Source organism: Rana temporaria, chromosome 2, assembly GCF_905171775.1.
Source record: "Rana temporaria chromosome 2, aRanTem1.1, whole genome shotgun sequence".
NCBI classification, from domain to species: Eukaryota; Metazoa; Chordata; class Amphibia; order Anura; family Ranidae; genus Rana; species Rana temporaria.
In genome coordinates, this window is record NC_053490.1 from 541,249,521 (window position 1) to 541,274,768 (window position 25,248).

Genomic DNA, 25,248 nt, shown 5'->3' on the forward strand with positions numbered 1-25,248 from the left:
AGTGAAGAAACTGCATACAAAGTATCAGATGAGTTTACAAACATCTTATTCTATACTAACCTTTTTTTTTATCTCAAGGTTGTAGTACCCTCTAGTGTGCGATATGCAGGGCCGATCCGCCCTATACGCAGACTACGCAAGCTGCGAAGGGCCCCCGGATTGACTCGGGGCCCCGCTGGGAATCTCTTTGTATCGGCGTCGGATTCCTAAACATTGGCCGCCCGTGGCGCTGAATCAGTAGTGAGAGTCAGACGTCAGGTGACGTCATTGAGACGGCCGCCGCTAATGCTCATGGGAGCTGTAGTCCGCGAGCGGCTACTTGCTGAAGCTCCCTGCTCCGGAGGGAGAGGGAGGGGAGGAGAGGAGAGGGGAGGGGGGAAGGGAAGGGAGGGGAGGGGGGGAGGAGGGGAGGGGAAGGGAAGGGGAGGGGGAGGAGGAAGAGTCGTCAGTCACTCTGAGGAGAGGAGAGCGGCACAGCAGTGGTGACGGTGAGATCGCATTTTGCCAGTGCAATGTTATGAGGTGAATGTTATGTGGTAAAAAAAAAAAAAAAAACCTTGAATGTTATATGAAAAAAAAAAAAAAAAAACCTGAATGTTATGTGGGTAAAAAAAACTGAATGTTTATGTGGAAAAAAATAAAAAAAAACCCTGAATGTTATGTGGTAAAAAAAAAAGACCCCTGAATGTTATGTGGTAAAAAAAAAAAAAGACCCCTGAATGTTGTGTGGTAGAAAAAACTGAATGTTCTTTCTCTCCTTCTTTCTTTCTCTCCTTCTTTCTTTCTCTCCTTCTTTCTTTCTCTCCCTTTTTCTTTCTCTCCCTCTTTCTTTCTTTCCCCTTTTCATTCTTTCTTTCATTCTTTTTTTCTCTACCTCCATCTCTCATTCATCTCAGACTCCGACCACACACCCGGGCCACGCCCACTATTTCCCGCAAACACGCCCATTTTTCACCACCGTAGAGGGCCCCTTAGCAGGATCGACACTGGCGATATGTAGTAAAGGTTTCATAGAGTAGGCAAAACATAGTTAGCTCAGGGCTTAGCCTGAGCTGTGTAACCTGGGTCAGGGTTACTTTACATCAGGGCTGGATGACTCATTCTGACAGCTCTTCTGGTGCCCCTCCTTGGTCTAGAAATTTGTAGAGACTTCTAGAGGTAGTGGGTGGAGGTTAAGAGGGGCTGCCTGTAATATTTATGAGGTCCTCAGCCAATCCCCAGTAAAAGGGATAGCAGGGGGCAGGTTTACCTCATAAATAGGCATGGACCATGCCAGCAGGGACAGTCAGATAAAAGATGGAGATGGAGAGCTAAGAAGGCTGTTGGTGGCCCTCTGGGATACCCCCTAGTCTGGGGGGGGGGGTGACTTTGGGCCAGGGCTCAGGTGCTGGAAGGATCCTACAACAACACATGGATGAAGCCCTTTCTGGAGGCACACGAGCAAGGAGAGAGGACAGTGTGAGTACAGCAGCACCAGGGATGGGCCAAACACCCCCCTTGTTTGAGAGTTCTGCTGCAAAATGTTTTAATCCGAACAGCGAACCCCATTGAAGTCTATTGGAGCCGAACAGAAAAAATCAAAAGTGCCCATTTTGAAGGCTTATATGCAAGTAATTGGCCATAAAAGGGGTAATGGAGGTCTGGGTGCTGGCCTAGGGGACATGTACCAACAAAAAAAGATTGCTTTTTTCAGGAGCAGTGATTATAATGATGCTTAGAGGGCAACAATGAAAATTCCTTTAAATATCATGCTGGGGGCCCCCCTTAGAGCCGGTTCACACTACCGCAACCTGGGGGGCGACTTGTGTCACCCCAAGTCGCGTGACATGACAACTTACATGGAAGTGAATGAGAGCTTTCTTAATGCACACTACTGAAGTCGCTCCGACTTCAGAAAATGTTCCTGTACTACTTCAAGGTGACTTCTAGGCGACTTGTACCCATAGATTTCAATGGAAGTCGCCTCCAAGTCGGATCCCCTGTCTTAACTGAAGCAACTTTACAGGAAGAGAAAATAGTTTTCTCAGGTAAATACCTCCCTCCCACAGAGCTGATTATTGTTTGATTGGCCACTGGCAAAGTCGCCTGTCCTGGAGGCGACTTGAAGTCGTGTTGTAAGTCACCCCAAGTCGCGCTGAAGTCACCTCGCAAAGTCACGCTCAGAGTCGTGTTGCCCCTGTGTGAACCGGCACTTAGAGTGCCTGTAAAGTGGTGCATTTGGGGCATATACAGAATATGATTTCTTGAGTAAAAAATCCAATTTAAAATAATTTGAGGTTACAATTGCCAGCAGCTGGCCAAAAAAAAATTAAAAATCAGCGTGGGTTGTCCCCCCAAATCCATAACAGACCCTTATCCGAGCATGCAGCCTGGCAGGTCAGGAAAATGGGGAGGATGAGTGAGCGAGAACCATACCAGGCCACATGCCCTCAACATGGAGGGGTGGGTGCTTTGTCATCAGAAGGAGACGGTGCCACTGGGTGAGGTAGACGGGTGGCCCCGCCCCCTACCTATATAAGAGCTGTCAAAGGGCAGGGCGAGCAGCTGGCGGGGGATATCCCAGAAGGTGCAAACATTTTTTTTCTGCTATTTTTCGGGTCCATCGGGTGTCGTGATTGATAGTGGATTTACATCAAGGGACACTTTTTTTTTAATAAAGGATTTGTCAAACTGTTAACTGTCTCCTGTTTTTCTTACTTTTTGACACTTTTTTGGTGAATAGGTATGGGTGCGATGTACCCCATATCCTGCTGGAAAAAATGCAAAAGGCTTTCTCCTCAGATTTTTTTATCAAGCCTCATAATTTCTTTAGAAGAGGAAAGCAATGATAGCATATCAATGAATTCCCCCTTTCCAAACCTTTTCTTTGATAGAAACAGGTAAATGAAAACCGAGAGGAGACATTGCACAAGGTAGGACTTCCTTAACAGATGTTTCAGGAACAGCATGACTAAATAAATCAACAGAGGGAGAAATGTCAGATAAGCATTGTGTGTCAGTGGACAGTATTGGAACAGGTGTATCAACAATAGGAGACCACTCATGAGCAGGTGAAAGAACAGGAGGAGCAGGTAAGGAATGCTTGGAAACTACGGCCTTCGCTATTCTATTCGCTATTCTAGAAAAGGAGGACACTAGGGAATCCAACAGAGGAAAGGAACCAACGGAAGACAATGACTGAAGTAAACAAGCTTGCACGAGGGCGCAGCGGGGGTTAAATTACCTTGCTGTACTACAGCTGGTGCAGCTGGCAATACATCCTGCAGGGGGTGCCTGGACAGCCACTCAGAATGTTGCCTGACAACAGAAACCTTGTCAGTGATGTGGAGAGAACCCGCTTAAAGCGGAGGTTCACACAAACAGTGAACCTCCGCTTTTTGGATCCCTCCACCCTCCTCACGTCAGCACACAACGTGATATACCAAAGCTAATATAGAGAGGGAGAGAACAAATTAAAATAAGTACCAACAATCAAAGAAAAGCTGCTAAAGCCAGAAAGAATAGATCTCTCTTGTCCCAAACTTGCTGGTTGCATATTTAGTTTGCAAGTTTGAATAAAGGTGTCAGGGCCGGGCTCAGCCCTTCCTTCTCTGAGCTGGCCGCTCAGCTGTTGGCTAATTGCCAGCTCCTTTCTCTCCACAGTGACTCACCTGTTGATGATTCTGCTCATCGGTCCTGCCTACTTAAGCCTTCCAGTTTAGTTGCTCTCTGCCTTCGCCTTGGTCAACATCACAGAGACTATGACCTTCAAGCTACTGTAGCCCTTACCTATATCTTCCAGGCAATCCTGGCATAACTGCCCCAAAGTTTGCCACCCCTCTAGTTAAATAGGCTTGCAATTGTTTAAGAGCAGAAAAGTGTACTTCCTGCATGCCAATCAAATCACCCTGGCAAGCCAAGAGTGGATGACTCTTGAGGGCCTGATGGCTACTAAATGTAAGGATTGTACACTATCCTCTTTTGACCAAGTACACTGTTAGTAACTCGACAATGTGTAAGAAAACTGAAGTCTTCCTGCTGTGCACTCAGTGACTCTCGTGTGAAAAATCAGAGGGACTACTTCCAAGTTTTTCTGGAAACTGGATACCACTTTTAAAATTGAACTTTGGAGATAGACGTGGTATCCCTATCCCTGGTAAAAAAGAACAGATACAAAAAGACACCAAAGGGCCTTTGCAGGAAAGTGTTGCTATCTTCAACATCCTTCTGTCTGAAGTAGCTGCTGTCACTGTGAAAATCCTATAATCCACTCTATTACAGTATTATATAATGTAGAATGTGTGTGTTTCTGTAATATTATTGTCTTAAATACCTTTGTTACAGCGCCACTGGGCGCTTACATGACCCGCCGGAGCTCTCTTCTGCACTCTGAGCACTGGAGAGGGGGGCGAGATCACCCGCCGACAGCTGGGAGAAGAGAAAGAGAGCAGCGGGAGGTCAGCTGAGCACAGAGCGGCGCTATAACAAATGTATTTGGCACAATTATTTTACAGAAACACACACATTGTACATTATATACTACTGTAATAGAGTGGATTATAGGATTTTACAAGCATTTTAAACTAGGGCTTATTTTTGGGGTAGGGCTTATATTGCAGCCCTCCTAGAAAATCACAGTTGGTCTTATTTTCAGGGAAATATGGTATATATAAATAGACCCTTATGTATGTATTTAGTTTGCATTTTCACCTTCTGACATTTTTGCAAGGAGGACCGAGGTGAAGCTGTATATATTTCCATGCTTCATCCCAAACCTGCAACCTTTGGATTTAGAAGCACAAAAGCACAACATTGTCCTGCCAAAATCTAAGGCATTGGGCTGTTTTTTTTTTTTTTAACCCTCCTCTTGTGTTAGGGTCAGAACCGACCCGTTTTCAGGTTTTGAATGTCTATAAGTATCACATAAATGTGTTTATTGCATCAAGATTTTTTTACTTTGTCAGGAACCTCTATTTAAACAATGTAATAGAAAAAGAATCCTTTTCACTAAATTATAAAATACTGTGGTGAAAATTAAGACGTTTATGGTGTTAGGGTCAATTCTGACCCAGTTATAATATAGGATTATAGGACACTAATAAGTGCCAAAACTGAAATCATAAACACTCTCTCTGCTTAGTAACACTGACAGCCAATCACCTCTCAACCCTGTGAGCTGTAGTTAGGGAGGGGCCTATCTCTTTGTCTGCTTCTCTAAATAAAGTAAAGAAACATAGGATCAATTTATAATATTCTATTGAGGTTTCTTTTACCATTTTTTAAATTTGAAAATGAGAGGTATACTATCAAAAGAAAGGTCTAAGGGGTCACACCAAAAATATTAAAACCAATCTTTTCAAGGATAAAGAAGCCTAACAAGGTAACCAATAGTGTTGAGCAGAATACGCCATATTCGATTTCACGATATATCTCGAATATATAGTCGAATATTCGAGATATATTCGCTAAATTCGAATATTCGTGATATTTTATCGAAATGAAATGATTGCGAATTTTCACTATTGCGAATGCGAAAATAATTGCGAATTTTCGATAACTGCGGTAGGAGCACTCTGATTGGCTCAGAATATTCGTGATATTTTATCGAAATGTCGCAATATTGCGAATGCGATATTGATGGCGAAATTTCGACAACAGCGCTAGGAGCACTCTGATTGGCTCAGAATATTCGTGATATTTTATCGAAATTTCGCAATATTGCGAATGCGATATTGATGGCGAAATTTCGACAACAGCGCTAGGAGCACTCTGGCTCAGAATATTCGTGATATTTTACAATACAAAATAATTGCGAATATTCGGCAAATGCGGAAGGAGCACTCTGATTGGCTCAGAATATTTGTGATATTTTACAATAGAAAATAAAAAGTGTTTTGCATTGGTGGTGATTCTTTACTCTATCCATCTGTCACAGCCGTTTGTCAATCAAACACCTTGAAGATTGAACACGTTCATGCTGCATGCTTTGGACTTTTTTTCACTTCACATATCAAAGACATTTTTATGAAAGATTATTTTTCTATTATTGGGACTATATTTCTTTATATATTTGTTTCACTGTGTATTTCACAAGTTATTTGCGCTTGCTTATTTTATAATTTGCCCACATGTCTTGTCACTAGACATATTTTTTATTCTTGTAGAGCGACTCCATTTTCTGTCTTGTATTAATTTATGTTGTATAACATTTTTGAGTTGCTGCTGTATTCTCCCCTTTTTTTAAGGTATGCGCAATTTTTTCCTTCTTACAAAAAAAAATAATATCAAACATACAAATATTCATAACAGAAACATACACAAAGCCCCCCCCCCTTTTGCATCAGAGACAATCAGAGTTCTCCTACCACAGTTATTGAAAATTCGCAATCATTTTCGCATTCGCATTAGCGAAAATTCGCAATTTTTTTTTTTTAATATTCGGCAACATAAAAGGATCGCCTCAGCTTAGCTACTCGGCCCAGGGTCTCTAATCATACCAGCAATGCTTTTAGACGTCGATAGGATGTGATCTGTTTTAAAAATAAAATTGAAAAAATGCGAATATTCGGAATTGCGAATATTCACCGCGAAATTCGAAATATATCGCGAATACTCGAATATGCCATATTCGAGCCGAATATTCGCAATACGAATATTCGTGAGCAACACTAGTAACCAAGAGGTAAGAAACAAATTGGATGATAAATAATTGTTCAGAGGGTATTTTATGGCTAATTTAAGACACGGCCGGGTCAAAACCGACCCGTTAACATCATGGATAGTAACAGAAAGCTAACATAAGAGGAGGGTTAAATCTGTAGGAAATATGAAAGCATACAATGCTCCAAGAATATATTTGCAAAACACAATGCCAAGAGCTCTGCTGACTTCCATCATACAATTATGTGCAAGCAAAAATGATTTATTTTTACATTTTCCTGTGCAAACTGAAGCTTTGCCTCATTTACTAAGCTCCAGAGCAAATGACCTTGCAGAGTGCAACTGCACCTGCAAAGTTTATACATTGGGGGATATTTACGAATGGCCAGGGCTGCTGATAGAAATCATGGGGCCCCGTACAGCCTACCTGACGGGGCCCCTGTAGCCCCACCCATGTTCCCGCCCCTGATCCCTCCTTCAGCCCCACCCCTGTTCCCGCCCCTGATCCCTCCTTCAGCCCCACCCCTATACCAAGGGGCTAGTGTATACAGGGAGCACCCCCCACCAATTTAATATAATTAGAGGATGATTTAATGAAATGGAATCAGTATACACAGGTTTACTTCTTCTGAGAGATATAAAAGGAACACTATAACCACCATGATCACTTCAGTGATTTGAGGTGGTCAAGGTGGTAGGAGTCAGTATGTGGGATGGCATGAATATACTAAGGTGGTCTAATGATTGGCTTCTAACAGGGAGGGATACACAGAGATCAAAATTGGGCCGAATCCTGCTAAATTGAAATTTGATGTGTGTGTGTATCCAACTTTACCTAATTCCTTGCTTCAGCTGGCTTCTTTCAGTGCTGACTGGTTCCCCACAGTGCCTGTGTATGTTTTACGCTGCTTACACACTGGAGTGGGCGGGCGTCGACAGTAAAATGCCACTAATTTTAGCGCCGCTTTACTGTCATTTTAGTGCTGCTATTTGGTCGCTAGCGGGGCACTTTTAACCCCACTAGCGGCCGATGAAGGGTTAAATGCATCGTGTAGCACTGCTGCCGGAGCGCTTTGCAGGTGCTTTGGCAGCGGTGTCCATTGATTTCAATGGGCAGGAGCAGTGTATGCAGCGCTCCTTCACCTCTCCAATGATGCTGCTTGCAGGAGTTTTTTTAACGTTGTGCCAGTGCATCACCTCAGTGTGAGAGTGCTCAGGCTCTCACCCTGAGGCTGCAGGGGAGACATTTTTCAGGCGCTTTACAGGTGCTATTTTTAGCCCAAATGCACCTGAAAAATGCCTCCAGTGTGAAAGCGGTCTAACTGACCATGCTCAGTTTCTCACACTCCAGCCCCCTTATACCATACAGGGTAAATGTTCCTGTATGGTATGTGATGAGGCTGAGGTTTTGGTGGAGGAAGAGAACTCTGCAGCTGGTTGTAGCATTGAAACAGGTAAGTGAAAGTGTCTATTCTCCCCTCCCCCACACACTGCAACATTGGACTTTAATTTCCTGGAGATAGGCTGTATGTATGTATGTGTATATGTATATATATATATATACATACAGCCTATCTCCAGGAAATTAAAGTCCAATGTTGCAGTGTGTGGGTGTATATATATACACACACACATTCTTTGCTGTTAATGAACTTTTATGAATATGTTAGAAATACACTGGGACTTTTCAGGTACTACATAAATATATTCTACATACACATATATTAAAAATAATGATTGAGAAATATATTTGTGTGTAGTACCTGAAAAGTCCCATTATATATATTCCTTACATATTCAGGCATTTTACTTTCACTTTCCCCAGACCTGTCCTGCTGAGGTACAGGACAAGTTTCCAGCACACATTTGTACAGAGACAGAACAATTGTGACTCACAGGAGAGGAATGCAATCTATCCTCTGTTATCTTGCCTTGAGGAGAGCTCTGTGTGTTGTCCTGCTTGCTTCTGTCCTTCCTGAGGAAGGGGGGGCTCGGGTGCTGACAGGAATACAAGTCTGCTCTTCTCTTATCTAAGCAGTGGTGATGTCCATGCTCCTGGGGTGACGCTCTCGTCCTCCCTCGGCCAGTCCTGTGCAGTCACAGACTTTTTTTTTTATTCTGAACTCTGTTTAGATTGCCGGGCCCCCCTGCTGGCCGGGGCCCGGTACAACAGGGCTGCCTGTACTGGCTTATCAGCGGCCCTGCGAATGGCAACTCCACTTTGCAATACAAATGCAAACTTCAAGTGCAAAGTGTACTTGAAATTGCACTGAAAGTGCACTTGGAAGTGCAGTCTCTGTAAATCTAAGGGGTAGATCTGAAATGAGGGGAAGCTCTGTTGATTTTATTATCCAATCATGTGCAAGCTAAAATGCTGTTTTTTTTTCCTTGCATGTTCCCCTCGGATCTACAGCGACTGTACTTCCAAGTGCACTTTCAGTGCAAGTTCAAGTGCACTTGTAGTTTGCACTTTTTTTTACTAGAAATGTCAGAAATCAGCGACTCTCTACCCATTGCCCCCCGCCTCACAGCCTGTCAAGTCTCACTCTCCGGGCCCCGGCCACTACTGGATGGGGTTCGGAGGAAGATCCCTCCACCAGGGAAGGCAATGAGATAAGAAGGCAGGTGGCTGGCTGGGACTTGAGTCAAGGCAGAAGAACATGCGAGCGGAGCTGAATGGCCATGCACCCGAAAATGAAGAAATATTCCCTCCACTCCAGCACATGATCATCAGAAAGGGGCACAGATAATGAAAAAAAATACACCCCCCTAAGCTAGTAGGAGTGGTGGGGGTGTGCAATTCAGAATTGTTTATTTTTATTTTGCACTGTTTTTGAAATTGCCCCAGCCCCTGTTCAAATCCAATCCGGGGGAAAAAACGGGGACAGACTTGGACTGAGGACAGTGTCCTCAATCCAGGGACTGTCCCCGTCACCCTATTGTAGCGCAAAGTGGATTTGCCTTTAGTAAATAACCCCCATTATTTGCTAAAACAATCTCAATGTAGCATAATTTTTCTGCTATAAATCAACATTTTATATCTTACGGATTACTTTCACTTTGTGCTGAGACGGACTACCTGTGTCTCTGCATCTCAGAATTCACATGACCCGCCATTTAAACAGACTCCGGACTTCCTATATCCATTCAGTGTCTCAAGAGGTTAAGGAAAGATAAGGAGGTGGTTATACGGGGATAATGGCTGAAGTTACAACAGTGATCCTGGTATAATTTGTTTTTTTAGTGCTGGCCAGGGTTTTATTTTCTGGCGGGAACCCTCTGGCACAGTGTTCCGCTACCTCTGCCAAAGGTAGTGAGGAAGAACTTGTTTCTAGAACATTTACTTTACTAAGTCGCCAGCTGCAGAGTAAGCTGGCAGCCACATAAGCCGAAACAGCTTCTGTAGCGCCATCTGTAGCCGTTAGAGTGGAAGGTGGAGTTATATTACCTACACTCCGCCTCTCTCTGCAGATCGGATCGCTAGCTCCTTTTTGGCATCAATCGCAGCTGTCAGGAAGAGCTGCGGTACGGTGTGCTAGCCTACTTTCCTGGGGAATCATTGCTTTTTTGGTAAGTTAATTATTCAGTGTTGCTGGATGGGGGCTGTCTATTAATGCTGCTTGGATATGGGGGCTGCCTGGATGTCTCTTGTTGGATATGGGGGCTGCCTGAATGTCTCTTGCTGGATATGGGCCATGTGTCTTTCTGGATATGGGGAATGTGTATATGGGCCATGTGTCTTTCTGGATATGGGGAATGTGGATATGGGCCATGTGTCTTTATGGATATGGGGCTTCCTGGATGTCTTTCTGGATATGGGGGTAGGGTTGCCACCTCATCCCTTTAAACCCAAACACATATTAATTACACAGGTTCTGTGGCTGATCAAGGTGGTAATTAAACTCACTTGGTGCCTTATCTGCATTAAATTTGCCTCAGAACCTGTGTAATTAATATGTGTTCAGGTTTAAAGGGATGAGGTGGCAACCCTACATGGGGGCTGCCTGGATGTCTTGCTGGATATGGGTGCTGCTGGATGTCTTGCTGGATATGGGTGCTGCCTGGATGTCTCTTGCTGGATATGGGGGCTGCCTGTATGTCTTGCTGGATATGGGGGCTGCTGGATGTCTTGCTGGATATGGTGGCTGCCTGGATATCTCTTGCTGGATATGGTGGCTGCTTGGATGTCTCTCGCTGAATATGGGTGCTGCCTGGATGTCTCTCGCTGAATATGTAAATGTTATTACATTAAATTTGAATTAACAAATTCCATACAAACTACTTGTATAGGGCGACCCCCCCCCCCCCCAAATTATACTTGGTTCCCTGTTCTCTAAAGGGTGCGGTGCTTGGAGACGTGTAATAGTGGAGAAAAGGGCGGTCCTTGGGGACGGGTCTAGGGGTGGGTAGGGGCGGAGACAGCCATGACCTAGGGGATGTTGCATCTTTTTTTTTTTTTTTAAACAATAGTTTTTTATTAAAGTATTATCATACTATACAAAGCTGGTACAATAGATCCTTTAAAAGGCAAAAACAGCAATACAAAGGAATACATCTTACAGAATGATATAGATATTGTACAAATGAAGACTACATATTCTCTTTAAAGGTTGACCTCCAAAGGAGGTTGTGCCTGACACCCCATTCGGGTACAATTGTGAACAGGCTAGCTGCACTACCTAAACTACGTAGCCTATCCAGGGCCTTAACGAGGGTCCCTGGCGCCTGACCATCAAGTAAGTGTTTCCAAAACGCATTGAAACCCAATTATGGACTAACTAAGAAACAGTTGAACAATGATGGACATACAATCAAAACATACATACCAAGGTATACCTATATGCCAGTTTTTACCACTAGAAGGCAGAGTGTTTACACTGTATATATTTCAGAAGTTTCATATGTGTGAGGGTGCATATTTAGATGTTTTCCATATTTCCCAATGTTTAAGGAAGATGTGGGATCTCCTTTCCGTGTAGGCTAGCATTTTTTCCATTGTGTATTGTGAGTTCACCCTAGAAATTACTTGCGCAATGTTTGGTGCTTGTTGTGAGCGCCATTCCTTTGCTATCGAGATGCGAGCTGCAAACAGTATGTGCACAACAACCTTTCTCATGAGCGGTGGAAAATTCTCAATACCCAAGCTCAGCAACGTAAATGCAGGGTTAAGCGTGTATTTTACCGATGTGACACCCACAATAATTGCTTGAACCCTTTTCCAGAACCTTTGTATGATACTACAACTCCAAAATATATGAATCAGGCTCCCTGATGACTGGCAATTTCTCCAGCAAAGTGGTGTGATAGCGCTGTTCATTTTATGTAACCTGACAGGGGTTAGGTACCATCTATGCAGTAGCTTCTGTGCATTATCCCAGTGGTCTATACAAGCCGAAGATTTCCCATTGTATTTTATAGCTTTGTGCCACTGGTGTAATGGAAATGCCAATTGCAGTTCTCCTTCCCATTTTAACATGTTAGGACTCTTGTTCTGGACATATAGGGGAGACGCAAGTTTATAGAAGAGAGATATCCCTTTATGTTTGCTTGATGGTTTGCTTCGTAGGAAATCCCAAAGTGCCTGCGGGATTTCGATAGGCCTCCTCCTATTGACCTTATTGTAGTGTTTGATTTGAAATATCCTATATTTGTCTACAGCGGTGTGATCACTCGGAGGGGGCGTAGAGTAGTGCGCCCCCACCTTTTTCCAAGTTTTAACCGTGAAATTAGGAATGAGGTGCTCGTATGCTGCTAGAGGAATTTGTAATGTTTGGGTGGGTATATCGGTAAAGTGTATGTTAGTAAGGGCAGACCATGCAGTTAAAGTAGCTTGTACAGTCGGATAAGGTGGAGCAATTGGATTATGGTGTAGACTAGCCGCTATCGCCAGCGCAGGAAGATCATGGCCAGGTGTGACCGCATGTTCTATTGTCGACCAACGTTTGACAGGAAAACCAGTAGCGCATCTGGTCTAAAACCGCCGCTCGATGATAAAGTTGGGCGTTGGGTAGTCCCACTCCCCCCAGTCGTTTAGGCTTGTAGAGTTGTGCTAACGCAACCCTGGGTTTCTTATTCCCCCAAATAAATTTTCTAAGTGAGTTTTCCAAGTGTGTGAAGAATTTTTGTGGTATTGGGATGGGCAATGTCCTGAAATGATATAACAGCTTGGGTAATACTTGCATTTGATATGCTGCTATCCTTCCTAACCACGAGAGGTGTAGAGCACCAATCTGAGTAAGCTCCGCCTCCACTTTAGTTAGAAGAGGTGGAAAGTTGTATGTATAGATTTTACTTGAGGAGGCCGTAAGTTGGATACCCAAGTAGGTAATTGAGGGAGGGTCCCAATTGCAAGGGAAGTTATTTTTTAGAGTATTCTTTTCGTTTTGGGATAGATTCAGCGTCAAGGCATGACATTTGGTTGCGTTTACTTTGTAAAATGAAACTTGTCCGAATCTATGTAGTAAGGATTGGATCGTTGGCATGGATTCTGCAGGGTTGGAGATAGTTAAGAATATATCATCGGCAAACAGCCCTATTTTGTGAGACTCAGATTTTGTTTCTATACCTGTTATTTTATCGCTAGATCTGATGTATTCTGCCAATGGTTCTATCACTAACGAGAAGATGATTGGGGACAATGGACATCCTTGACGAGTGCCATTGGAGAGAGTGAAGGGGTCGGACAGGAGACTGGACGAGTATACCCTTGCTGTAGGAGTGGTATACAGTGACATGATTGCCGAGTGCATTAGGCCCGAAATTCCAAATTTATTTAAGGTCCTTGACAGGTATCCCCAATGGACCCCGACAAAGGCCTTTTCTGCATCGAGGGCCATGAATGCGCTGGGGGTCTGCGAGACCTCCGCTAAGCGCAGGAGGTCGAGCATCCTCCCAGTCCCATCTGGTGCCTGTCTTCCTCTTACAAAGCCAACTTGATCTAGACCAATGAGGGAGGGTGTGACTTCCATTAACCTATTGGCTAGGACCTTAGCATATATTTTTAAGTCAGAGTTTAGGAGGGATATGGGTCTGAAATTTTGGGGGGTCGAGGGGTCTTTACCGGGCTTAGGCAGGGTGACAATAACTGCTTGGAGCATTTCTGTGGGGAATGTTCCTAAAGAGGCTGCTATGTTGTAAATTTCCACTAATCGGGGGGCGATTATGGCGGAGAATGCTTTGTAGTATTCGGCAGAAAAGCCGTCTGCTCCTGGGGATTTATGCATGGGTAAAGATTCAATAACATCCACTACTTCCTGCATTGTTATGGGTGAATTAAGTTTTTGCAATGAAGGACCATCCACAGAGGGTAAATGCACCCCCTGTAAAAAGTCTTCAATCTCCCTGTCCGTGGGTTGGTATGTAGTTGGGTCTTTTTTCAAGTTGTATAGTGCTTCGTAGTAGTCCTTAAAAGCGTTGGCGATGTCTCTGGGATTATGGTATGTTATATTGTGGAGATGGTGTTTAATGTGCGTAAGGTTGGAGCGGGCCTGTCGTTTTTTAAGCTGGGAAGCTAGTATTTTCCCTGCTTTGTTATTTTGAGAGTAGTAGGAAACTTTTAATCTCTTAAAGAAGGTGTCATATTCTGCTCTAAGTACCTGCCGCAGTTCTTCACGGCAAGCATTTAGTCGCTGAAGAATGTCATTGGACCTGATGATTGGGTTTTTGTGTTGCTCTTCTAGATCAGTGATGGTCTTTTGCAGCTGTACCATACGTTGTTGTTTCTTTTTCTTTTCCCTAGAGGCGACCTGTATGAGGGCGCCCCTAGCAAAAGCTTTGTGTGCGCACCATGTCGTCATAGGGGAACATTCACCATTTTCATTTATAAGGAAGAATTCTTTCAATTTTTCACCCATCTCGTCCCTAATGTCGGGGCGCGACAGGAGGAAAGTGTTGTTTCGCCACAACGGCCTATGGGATATTTTGCTGGCATCCACAACCTCCATAGTTACAGGCGCGTGATCGGACCACGTGATGCTATGGATGTCAGCAGTTGGGACTTTTTGTAACGTATGCATGTCAGTCAGGAAAAAATCTATTCTTGAATAGCTGTTATGTACATTCGAATAAAAGGTGTAGTCTCTCTCGGTAGTCCTCAGGCATTGCCACGGATCAAATAGCCTTTCCTCATGAGACAATGACCCTAAAGAGGGCCGTCGCCTGAGGGCCACCGAAGAGACATCCAGCTCCTCATTAAAAATTGTATTAAAATCTCCACATATTATCAAGCCACCTTTCTGCATTTGTTTTGCCTTTTTGATTACCTTTCTGATGAACCGTAAGGGTCTAACATTAGGCGCGTACACATTTACCAGCGTATAGGTGACATGATCTATTTCAGCTACTAGTATGAGGTAGCGTCCGCAAGGATCAGCATATATCTGCAACAAAGAAAAGGTTACTGTGTCCTTACAAGCAATCAAGACCCCATTTTTTTTTTTAGAACTATTCATAGCAGTGAAAATATGTGGGAACTTGGCATGCGTACACTTCGGGGGGTTTGTACTAGAGAAATGAGTTTCTTGTACGCATAAAATGTCACATTTAGCTTCTATAGCTGATTTCCACAGAGTCCTGCGCTTATATGGGCTATTCAATCCCCTCACATTGTGGGACATTAGTTTAAGTGTCATTCTTCTGGTAAGTTGAGCTACAACTCCATCTAGTGGTATTTTTGAGTACTGACAGGGTTATACTAGGTATTTGCAAATTGTAGAAATGGAAAAAAAGAACAAAAACAGATGTCCTTACAACTTCTGAACAAAAAAACGTTTCCGAACGGACAGGCCGCTTGGTTTGCGGCAAATAAGTTACGGCAAACATCTCGTAACCAAATATGGGGGAGAAAAACAAAAAAAAAATGTAGAACAGCCGGACATCGGGTGTCAAGCATGACAAAGTGTAATCATCAGAGACATCACTATCAGGTAAGGCTGATAGATGGAAAGGTAGAAATGAGACAGGCTTTTGAAAAACAAAAGCAAAGGCATCAGCCTTCAGAGGAGAGCATCAGTTATCATGGCAGTTCTGCATACAAATTTCACTTATTCCTCCTGTTCTGCCATTGGGGGTTGCGATTCTGGAGAGAAGGGTCAGGTTCTGCCGGAAGACCTTCAGCAGGGATCAGACGCCATTTTTTGAGGAGGTTGAGGCCTTTATCCAGCGATGTAATCAAGTGCGACTCGTTATTCACTTCCACTAACAGTTTAGCTGGGAAGCCCCACTTGTAGATGATTTTATGGTTCCATAATATCTTGGTGATGGGGACTAGATTATGTCTCGCAGCCAGTGTAGCTTGTGACAGATCAGCATAAAGTGCGATTCCAGCAAAGGGATCGGGTAGCGCAGGGTGTTGTCTGGCGTAGCGCATAAGCTGATCTTTAATGTGGTAAAAGTGGATCCTTGCTATCACATCTCTAGGGATTTGGTCAGGCAGGAAGGAGGGTTTGGGCAGTCTATGGGCCCTATCTATGATGATGTCGGCTGGGCTCAGGTCTGGGATGGCTGTCATCAATTTTTGCAGATAGGGTGTAAGTTCTGCAGGTTTAACAGTCTCAGGGACCCCTCTGAATTTAATGTTGTTTCTCCTTGCTCTGTCCTCTAAATCTGACATTTTGAGGCGCATATATTTAATTTCCTCTTCCACATCAAAGTGAGCATCCACTAGATCATTGTGTGCTAAAGTAAATTCCTCCATTTTCTTCTCCACATACTCCACTCTCCTGCTGACTGCAGCTATTTCCCCTTTAGCTGTTTGCATGAATGATGCCATGTCACATTGCAGGGCCCCTCTCAGTGTTTGCAGCATCTCTTTCATGGTAGTGTCCACTATAGGTTGCCCTGATGTGGGGAATGCATCTAGCTGCTGGGCGTATGTTGAGGATTCCTCCATATCTTCCCCCTCATTGTCAGTGCCATCCCGAGTCCCTGAAGCCTCCCCAATCCTCCTTTTTTGTTTGGCAGGGCTGCTAAAGGGGGAAGCATGTGTCGTGTGGCCATGGGAGTGTGACTCACCCGAGGATGGCAGTGGATTCGATGCTGCTGTGTGTGTGGGATCCGGAGCGCGGCTCCCAGCGCCGGCGCCATCTTGGATTTCTCGTCTCTCGGCTGGGGGGAAGAAATCCGTCAGTTTGCGGGGTCCCTCTCTCTCCTTTCTTTTGTGCATGGTAGCCGATGCGTTCCCCCACTTCTCCTGTATTCCGCAGGTGTTTTTGGGGTGTCTCTGTGTGCTTTGAGCCGCTTACAATCACCCGGTGTATCAGAGCTCACTCAGCACACATCCATCAGCTCTGGCTGCCGGCTCCGCCCCCCCGGGATGTTGCATCTTTTGAGCTACAGAGAAGGTCTAGGGCTACAATTATTGCTCTCGCTCTAACGATCGCGGTGATAACCTCACTTGTGTGGTTTGAACACCGTTTTCATATGCGGGCGCTACTCACGTATGCGTTCGCTTCTGCGCGTGAGCTCGTCGGGACGGGGCGCTTTAAAAAAATGTTTTTTTTGTTTTCTTATTTCTTTTTATTTGTTTTATTATTTTTTACACTGAAAAAACAAAACAAAAAAATTGATCACTTTTATTCCTATAACAAGGAATGTAAACATCCCTTGTAATAGAAAAAAGCATGACAGGTCCTCCTAAATATGAGATCTGGGGGTAAAAAAGACCTCAGATCCCATATATAGACTTAAATGCAAAAAAAAAAAAAATATTGCTTTAAGAAGCATGGGCGGAAGTGACGTTTTGACGTCACTTCCGCCCTGCTATGCTATGTGGACCATCTTGCCCTCACTCGTATCCCAGCCGAGGAGAGGAAAGGACCCGATCGCCTCCGCCACTACCAACGGCTCCGGTAAGCGGCGGAGGGCGTGGGAGAGCGGCGCTAGCAGGGGGGCCTCTCTCCCGCCGCCACTAACGGTGATCTTGCGGCGAATCCGCCGCAGAGATCACCGTTATCGTTTACAGGACCACTCACAGTAAAGATGGATATCTCGGTTGTGGCAGCAGCTGCTGCCGTTACTGAGATATCTATCTTTAAAAAAAGGACGTATATATACAGTACATGAGCAGGTCCTTAAGTGGTTAATTATTTTCTTGTTGTAAACTGACACTAATTCTTTTGTAAGAACAGTAGGGGTGGGGTGGGGTGGGGCACAGTTTGCCATTTTTGCTGGCCCCAAATGGCTTTCCACTGTCATGTGCTATGCACAATGCACCTCATTGTAAACTCGGGACAACACATTGAATATGGCCTGGAGACTTTTTATTTTCTTCTAGAATAAAGGGAATGTATAAGATTTAGGGATATTATGCTTATCCTAGACTCTAGCACTAGTAAGTCAGTCTCCTGACGTAAGGCTCGATGCACATCTATGCATGTTGCTTTTAAACGTTTCTGTAGTGCTTTTTGCGGTGTTTGCGCACATGTTTTTACTGCGATTTTGCAGCATTTTTTTTTACCAGGCCGCATTCCCTCAACATGAGGGGATGGGTGCTTTGGGGCAGGGGGGGCTCTGTGCACCCGTGGCCCAAAGCACCTTGCCCACATGTTGATGGGGCCAAAGGCCTCTTCCCAACAACCCTTGCCCGGGGGTTGTCGGGGTCTGCAGGAAGGGGGCTTATGGGAATCTGGAAGCCCTATTTTTGTTTTTGACAGTTTTTGATAAGTCTCTTATTAAAAATATCTTCTTCTTCACCGCTTCTTCCTCCGGTCTTCCTCGATCTTCTCCCCCTGCTTCTTCTTCCGCTCTTCTTCTTTCTTCTGTCTTCTTTGTTCGGTGTTCTTCCTCTGCTGCCGACAACCCTCCTCCGATGCTGCGTCCCGCTGATCTGTCCACACCGATGTCAAACATTACTTATGGCCTCCGGATGACATAATCCGATTGCCACACCCCCACCGTTATTTAGGTAATGCTTGACATCGGTGCGGACAGATCAGCGGGATGCAGCATCGGAGGAGGGTCGTCGGCTGGAGCGGCGGCAGAGAAAGGAGCTACTTCCTCACAAGCGGTGACGTCACTACGCGTAGTGACGTCACCGCTTGTGAGGAAGTAGCTCCGTTACCGGCCGGAGCTTTCGTTTTTGCTGTTTTCCTGATTTTATGCTGTAAGTGCTACATTTTTTTATTAAACCCCGTTCATACACGTTATTACACTATATGGCTCTCTTCTCCTTATTACTGGATCGTTGACCTGTTTGAGGATTGCTCCATTCCGAAGACCCCTGTGTTGGCTGCACACACACATCTCACGTCTGTCCTTTGCCTTTCTGTATCAAGGATCTGGTAAGGACCAGTGTGTTCTGTGGTGGTGGTTATTTGTCACACTGTCCTTTTTGCCAGTCACTTGGTGATGCTATGCATTAGTGCCTTTACAATATCACACTATTGGAGTTCTATTGTTTTGTGTTTTTTTTGGTTCATCACTGCTGGACTGTCGGGAGGCTGTGTCCTGGATTAGATCCCCTGTACAGCCCAGGTTACGGCTACCTGCTTGAATTGATCCATTTGGGATCGCAAACTCTGGTAAGGGTCCGTTATTTCAGACAGCTGTGATCCAGTTTCCAATACTCACTGTTGTGACACTCTTACGAAGCTGATTCTTCATTGAATTGCACCAATTTTTATTTTTATTTTTATTTTTTCTCATCATTCATTTTGGGAAGACGTACTTAATTTCACTATTGGACATTTTTCAGAATATTTTCACTCTGCTGACACTTATTTTTATTAGCGCAACTCCATCTTTTTCACAGGGGTACAATGTACCCCATACTCATTCACATAGGGGGAGGGGCGGGATCTGGGGGCCCCCTTTTTGAAGGGGGCTTCCAGATTCTGATAAACCCCCAGCTCGCAGACCCCGACCACCACCGGGCAAGGGTTGTCGGGAAGAGGCCCTTGTCTCCATCAACATGGGGAAAGGTGCTTTGGGGGTGGGGGTCGCAGAGCCCCCCTGCCTCGAAGCACCCATCCCCCCCATGTTGAGGGCATGCGGCCTGGTATGGTTCAGGAGGGGGGGCGCTCGCTCGTCCCCTCCCTTTCCTGACCTGCCGGGCTGCATGCTCGGATAAGGGTCTGGTATGGATTTTGGGGGGACCCCCACGCCATTTTTTTTACATTTTGGCATGGGTGACCCCTCCAAATCCATACTAGACCCAAGGGCCTGGTATGGGCCTGGGGAGACCCCACGCGTTTTTTTTCACATTTTTTTTAGCTGGCAATTCTTTTTTCTACATTCAGTGAGAAGACCGCTAAGAGCTGATGACTCATCGGTGGTTAAGGAGGCGGCGGCTGGCTTCCCGGCCCCCTCCCTAGCAACCAGCTATATACAGTGTTAAAAAATGCAAATAAAAAAAAATGCAAATCGCGGCAAGATTGTGGTAAAATATCGGTAAAAATGTGTGTTCAAAAACGCGGCAGGTTAAAATAAACAAGGACATGCAATAACGCCTATATTTATTTCCTTTAATAACGACAACTTATTTTCATAGAAAATAAATTATCTCTTCTGCAAATAACCAACTCTTTGTATTTTATCCAGGAGGAGAAGTCAAGACCACAGACTACAATGAAGTTAAAATTACCGGTGGAGGTGAGATTCTGATAGAGTTGCCACCTTTTCTTTAAGCCAAACCCGAACACTTTAGCGGCACACAGCATTTTTTTTGTAGTATACACTATAAGATTAGTAGAAGACCTGGGACACCTTTGGGTGCAGCAAGGAGAGTATTACAGCTAGATTCAAGTATACCGCCGCATCTTTGCGGCGGCGTAGCCTATCGTATTTACACTACGCCGCCGTAAGTTAGCTAGGCAAGTACTGTATTCACAAAGTACTTGCCTGCTAAGTTACGGCGGCGTAGCATGAATAGGCCGGCGTAAGCGCGCCAAATTCAAATGAGGATGTGGGGGGCGTGTTTTATGTAGATTAACTGTGACCCGACGTAATTGACGTTTTTTATGAACATATCCCAGTGTGCATTGCGGCAAAGTACGCCACAAGGACGTATTGGTTTCGACGTGGACGTAAATTACGTCCAGCCCTATTCACGGACGACTTACGCAAACAACGTAACATTTTCAAATTTCGACGCGGGAACGACGGCCATACTTAACATTACTAGTCCAGCTATTTGATGGAATAACTTTACACCTGAAAATGCCTTACGTAAACGGCATATCTTTACTGCGACGGGCACACGTACGTTCGTGAATAGGCGTATCTACTGATTTACATATTCTACGCCGAATGCAATGGAAGCGCCACCTAGCAGCCAGCCTAAATATTGCACCCTAAGATACGACGGCGCAGGCTGTCGTATCTTAGATAGGTTTAAGTGTATCTCTGTTTGAGAATACACTTAAACTTAGGACGGCGCAGATTCCGAGTTAGGTCGGCGTATCTACTGATACGCCGGCCTAACTCTTTGTGAATCTAGCTATTAATGCGGAAGGATGGGGGGGGGGGGTTTGGGTAGTATAAATAGAAGAGGCTGTAAGGGGATAATGCTAAGGTGACCAGGGGCCAGATGCACAAAGAAGTTACGTCGGTGTATCTATTGATACGCCGCGTAACTTCTAGGATGCCCCATCGTATCTTTGTTTTGTATCCACAAAACAAGATACGACTGAATGAGGGCTTGATCCGACTGACGTACGTCTTAGTACGCCGTCGGATCTTAGGTGTATATTTCCGCTGGCCGCTAGGTGCCGCTTCCGTTGATTTCCGCGTAGAGTATGCAAATTAGCTAGATACGCCGATTCTCAGAACGTACATCCGGCCGGCGCATTTTTTTTACGTCGTTTACGTAAGGCTTTTTTCGGCGTAACGTTACCCCTGGGTCTATGAGGCGTACGCAATGTTAAGTATGGACGTCGGGCCAGCGTAGAATTTTCCGTCGTGTACGTCATTTGCGTAAAATGTTCGCGAATAGTTCTTTGCGTAAATTACGTTCACGTCGAAAGCATTGACTATTTGCGACGTGATTTCGAGCATGCGCACTGGGATACCCCCACGGACGGCGCATGCACCGTTAAAAAAAAAACGTCATTTACGTGGGGTCAAGTTGAATTAACATAAAACACGCCCACATCTTTGTCATTTGAATTCCGCGCCCTTACGCCGACACATTTACGCTACGCCGCCGTAACTTTAGACGCAAGTGCTTTGTGAATACAGCACTTGCCTCTCAAAGTAGCGGCGGCGTAGCATAACTATGACACGCTACACCTGCTTAAAATTACGCTGATCTATGTGGATCTGGCCCCAGATTTTTAAAATGAAATCCGGGGACATATTTTTTTTTACTAGTAATGGCGGCAATCAGCGACTCTCTGCCCGTCGCCACCGCTGCCCACCTCACAGCCTGTCAAGTCTCACTCTCTGGGCCCCGGCTACTACTGGGTGGGGAGCGAGGCAAGGAGATAGGCAGGCGGCTGGCCGGGACTTGAGCCAAGGCAGAAGAACATGCGAGTGAAGCTGAATGGGCACCCGAATCTGAAGAAATATTCCCTCCGCTCCGACCAGCACATGATCATCAGAAAGGGGCACAGATAATGGAAAAAATACACCCCCCTAAGCTAGTAGGAGTGGCAGAGCGGGGGGGTGTAATTTTGATTTTTTTTCTAATTCTGCACTGATTGTCTTTGAAATTGCCCCAGCCCCTGTTCAAATCCAATCCAGGGACAAAACTGGGGACAGACTTGGTCCAAGGACAGTGTCCTCAAATCGGGGACTGTCCCCAGAAATCTGGGATGTCTGGTCACCATAGGTAAGGGGGTGGGAGGGAGGAGGGATGACTGATGACAGGAAGGTGGTGACTGGGGATGAAAAAAGGGGATGCAGCAAAGATAGGTGGTAGGTTGGTGAAGTTGGGGGAAGATACAGACAAAGATGGGGAGGGGGGAAAGAAATGGAATGAAACTTGCAGAGAGAAAGGAGCTTGCTCTATAAGGCGAGGGATGTGGATGGAGGTGAGCAAGGGGGCAATCATCAGTGGAGGGCCAGAGTTGGTGGTGAGGGGAAGGCTGAATAAATGGGAGTGAGAGATCGAGCAGCATGTAATGTGAATGAAAGACAGTTATGTTGTGTTAAAGTGAAGGTGGACCAAAGCATGGATGGATGAGGAGCAGAAGAGGCTCGGGGAGAAGCCAAATGAGAAGGGAAACAGTGCTAGGGGTAGAGTGTAAACTGTAGAGATTTTAAAAGGGATGGACAGCCGCACTCCAAAGAAACTTCTTAAGTTGTCTTTATTTGTAAAATAAAAAGAAATGCATCACAGGATACAGCCAAAGAATCGGGAAAAGAAGCAGCCGATGCGTTTCACACTGGTTAGTGCTTAGCCACGACTAAGCACTAACCAGTGTGAAACGCATCGGCTGCTTCTTTTCCCGATTCTTTGGCTGTATCCTGTGATGCATTTCTTTTTATTTTACAAATAAAGACAACTTAAGAAGTTTCTTTGGAGTGCGGCTGTCCATCCCTTTTGAAATCTCTACATTTGCCTAGTGCATTGCCAGCACCCTTGGTTTCCTGAGAGGTTCCTGATTGCTTGTTGGACCCACCTGGAGCGGTGACTCCCTTCCCCTTAGAGTGTAAACTGGAAGAGCCAATGGAGGGGGAAAGCTAGGGGGGCTGTGAGCATCCGAAGGTGCAGAGAGGGGGGGGCTGGTGGCTGTTATAGGGGGAATACCAATGAGATTAGGTCTGAGTAATGTGTCCGGGTTTCAGGTGGACTGAAACCTGGACACATGATTAAAAACCCGAACTGTCCGGCTGAATCACGTACAGGTGGCAACCCTAGATTCTGAAGATTTATTGGATTTATTTAAACTTCTCTAAAAGCTTATCGCCCATTCCCTTTCGGAATACTGAACGTGATGAAACCACATAAACAATGACAGACATCCCAAGTCTCCTGCGGGTCGCGGGAGTCTCCCACATTTGGGTGCAGGCTCCCGGACACCCATGAGCGCTTGGCAATCTCCCGGCTGGGCCTGTCACTCAGCCAAAGACAGGAGCAGCCCAAGCGGCAAAAAATGGAGTACAGCGGGTCAGGCTGCTCTGTCTTCTGTCTGTGGCTGAGTGGCAGGCGGATGCAGGGCTTTTTTTTAAGGCAGAACAGCGTTACGTCACCCCCAGCACTGATCCCTCGCTCCTCTGCTCACTGCTGTCACTTATAAACAGCTCAGCTTCCCTGTTTACAAGTGACAGCACTCCTCTCCTGGCGGCACAAAACCCTCCCTGCTCTGGTTAGCCTACTCCTGTCTCCTATGAGCAAACATCCCCCTTTTAATCTGCTATTTCAGCCAGCCCTACCTTGCGATCTACTGCCACTAGTCATCCTCTGCAATGTGAACATCACCTCTCTGCCCACAAACAATGCACACACCCCCTCTGGCTTCCTATTGGCTGTCGGTCCCGGGACACTGTGCTGCCTCCAGTTCATGCAGCATGCTGCTCAGAGCTGTGTTCCTCCACTGTTCCAGGGATGGGTGTGCTGCTCTACCCCACCTGTAACAGACATGTCCAGAAATCTTCCCAATCTGACCGAGTACTCCAGGTAAACCAAGTGCACTGTGGTATATGACACTCAACATTCACAGAACAGTCACCCCCCCACTTATGACCCCTCTCTCCACAAGGATCCCCAATGACCTCGCTCTCCACACTGATCCCCAACATACCCCCTCTCTCTCTCCACACTGATCCCCAACGATCGCTCTCTCCAAACTGATCCCCAATGTCCCCTCTCTCCACACTGATCCCCAACATACCCCCCTCTCTCCACACTGATCCCCAACATACCCCCCCTCTCACCATACTGATCCCCAATGTCCCCTCTCTCCACACTGATCCCCAACGACCTCTCTCTCCACACTGATCCCCAACATCACCCCCCCTCGCTCCATACTGATCCCCAATGACCTCTCTCTCCACACTGATTCCCAACATACCTCCCTCTCTCCACACTGATCCCCAACGATCGCTCTCTCCAAACTGATCCCCAATGTCCCCTCTCTCCACACTGATCCCCAACATACCCCCCCTCTCTCCACACTGATCCCCAACATACCCCCCCCTCTCACCACACTGATCCCCAACGTCCCCTCTCTCCACACTGATCCCCAATGACCTCTCTCTCCACACTGATCCCCAACATACCCCCCTCTCTCCACACTGATCCCCAACGTCCCCTCTCTCCACACTGATCCCCAATGACCTCTCTCTCCACACTGATCCCCAACGACCTCTCTCTCCACACTGATCCCCAACATACCTCCCCTCTCTCCACACTGATCCCCAACGACCTCTCTCTCCACACTGATCCCCAACGACCTCTCTCTCCACACTGATCCCCAACGTCCCCTCTCTCCACACTGATCCCCAATGACCTCTCTCTCCACACTGATCCCCAACGACCTCTCTCTCCACACAGATCCCCAACATCCCCTCTCTCCACACTGATCCCCAATGACCTCTCTCTCCACACTGATCCCCAACGACCTCTCTCTCTCCACACTGATCCCCAACATACCCCCCTCTCTCTCCACACTGATCCCCAACGACCTCTCTCTCCACACTGATCCCCAATGACCTCTCTCTCCACACTGA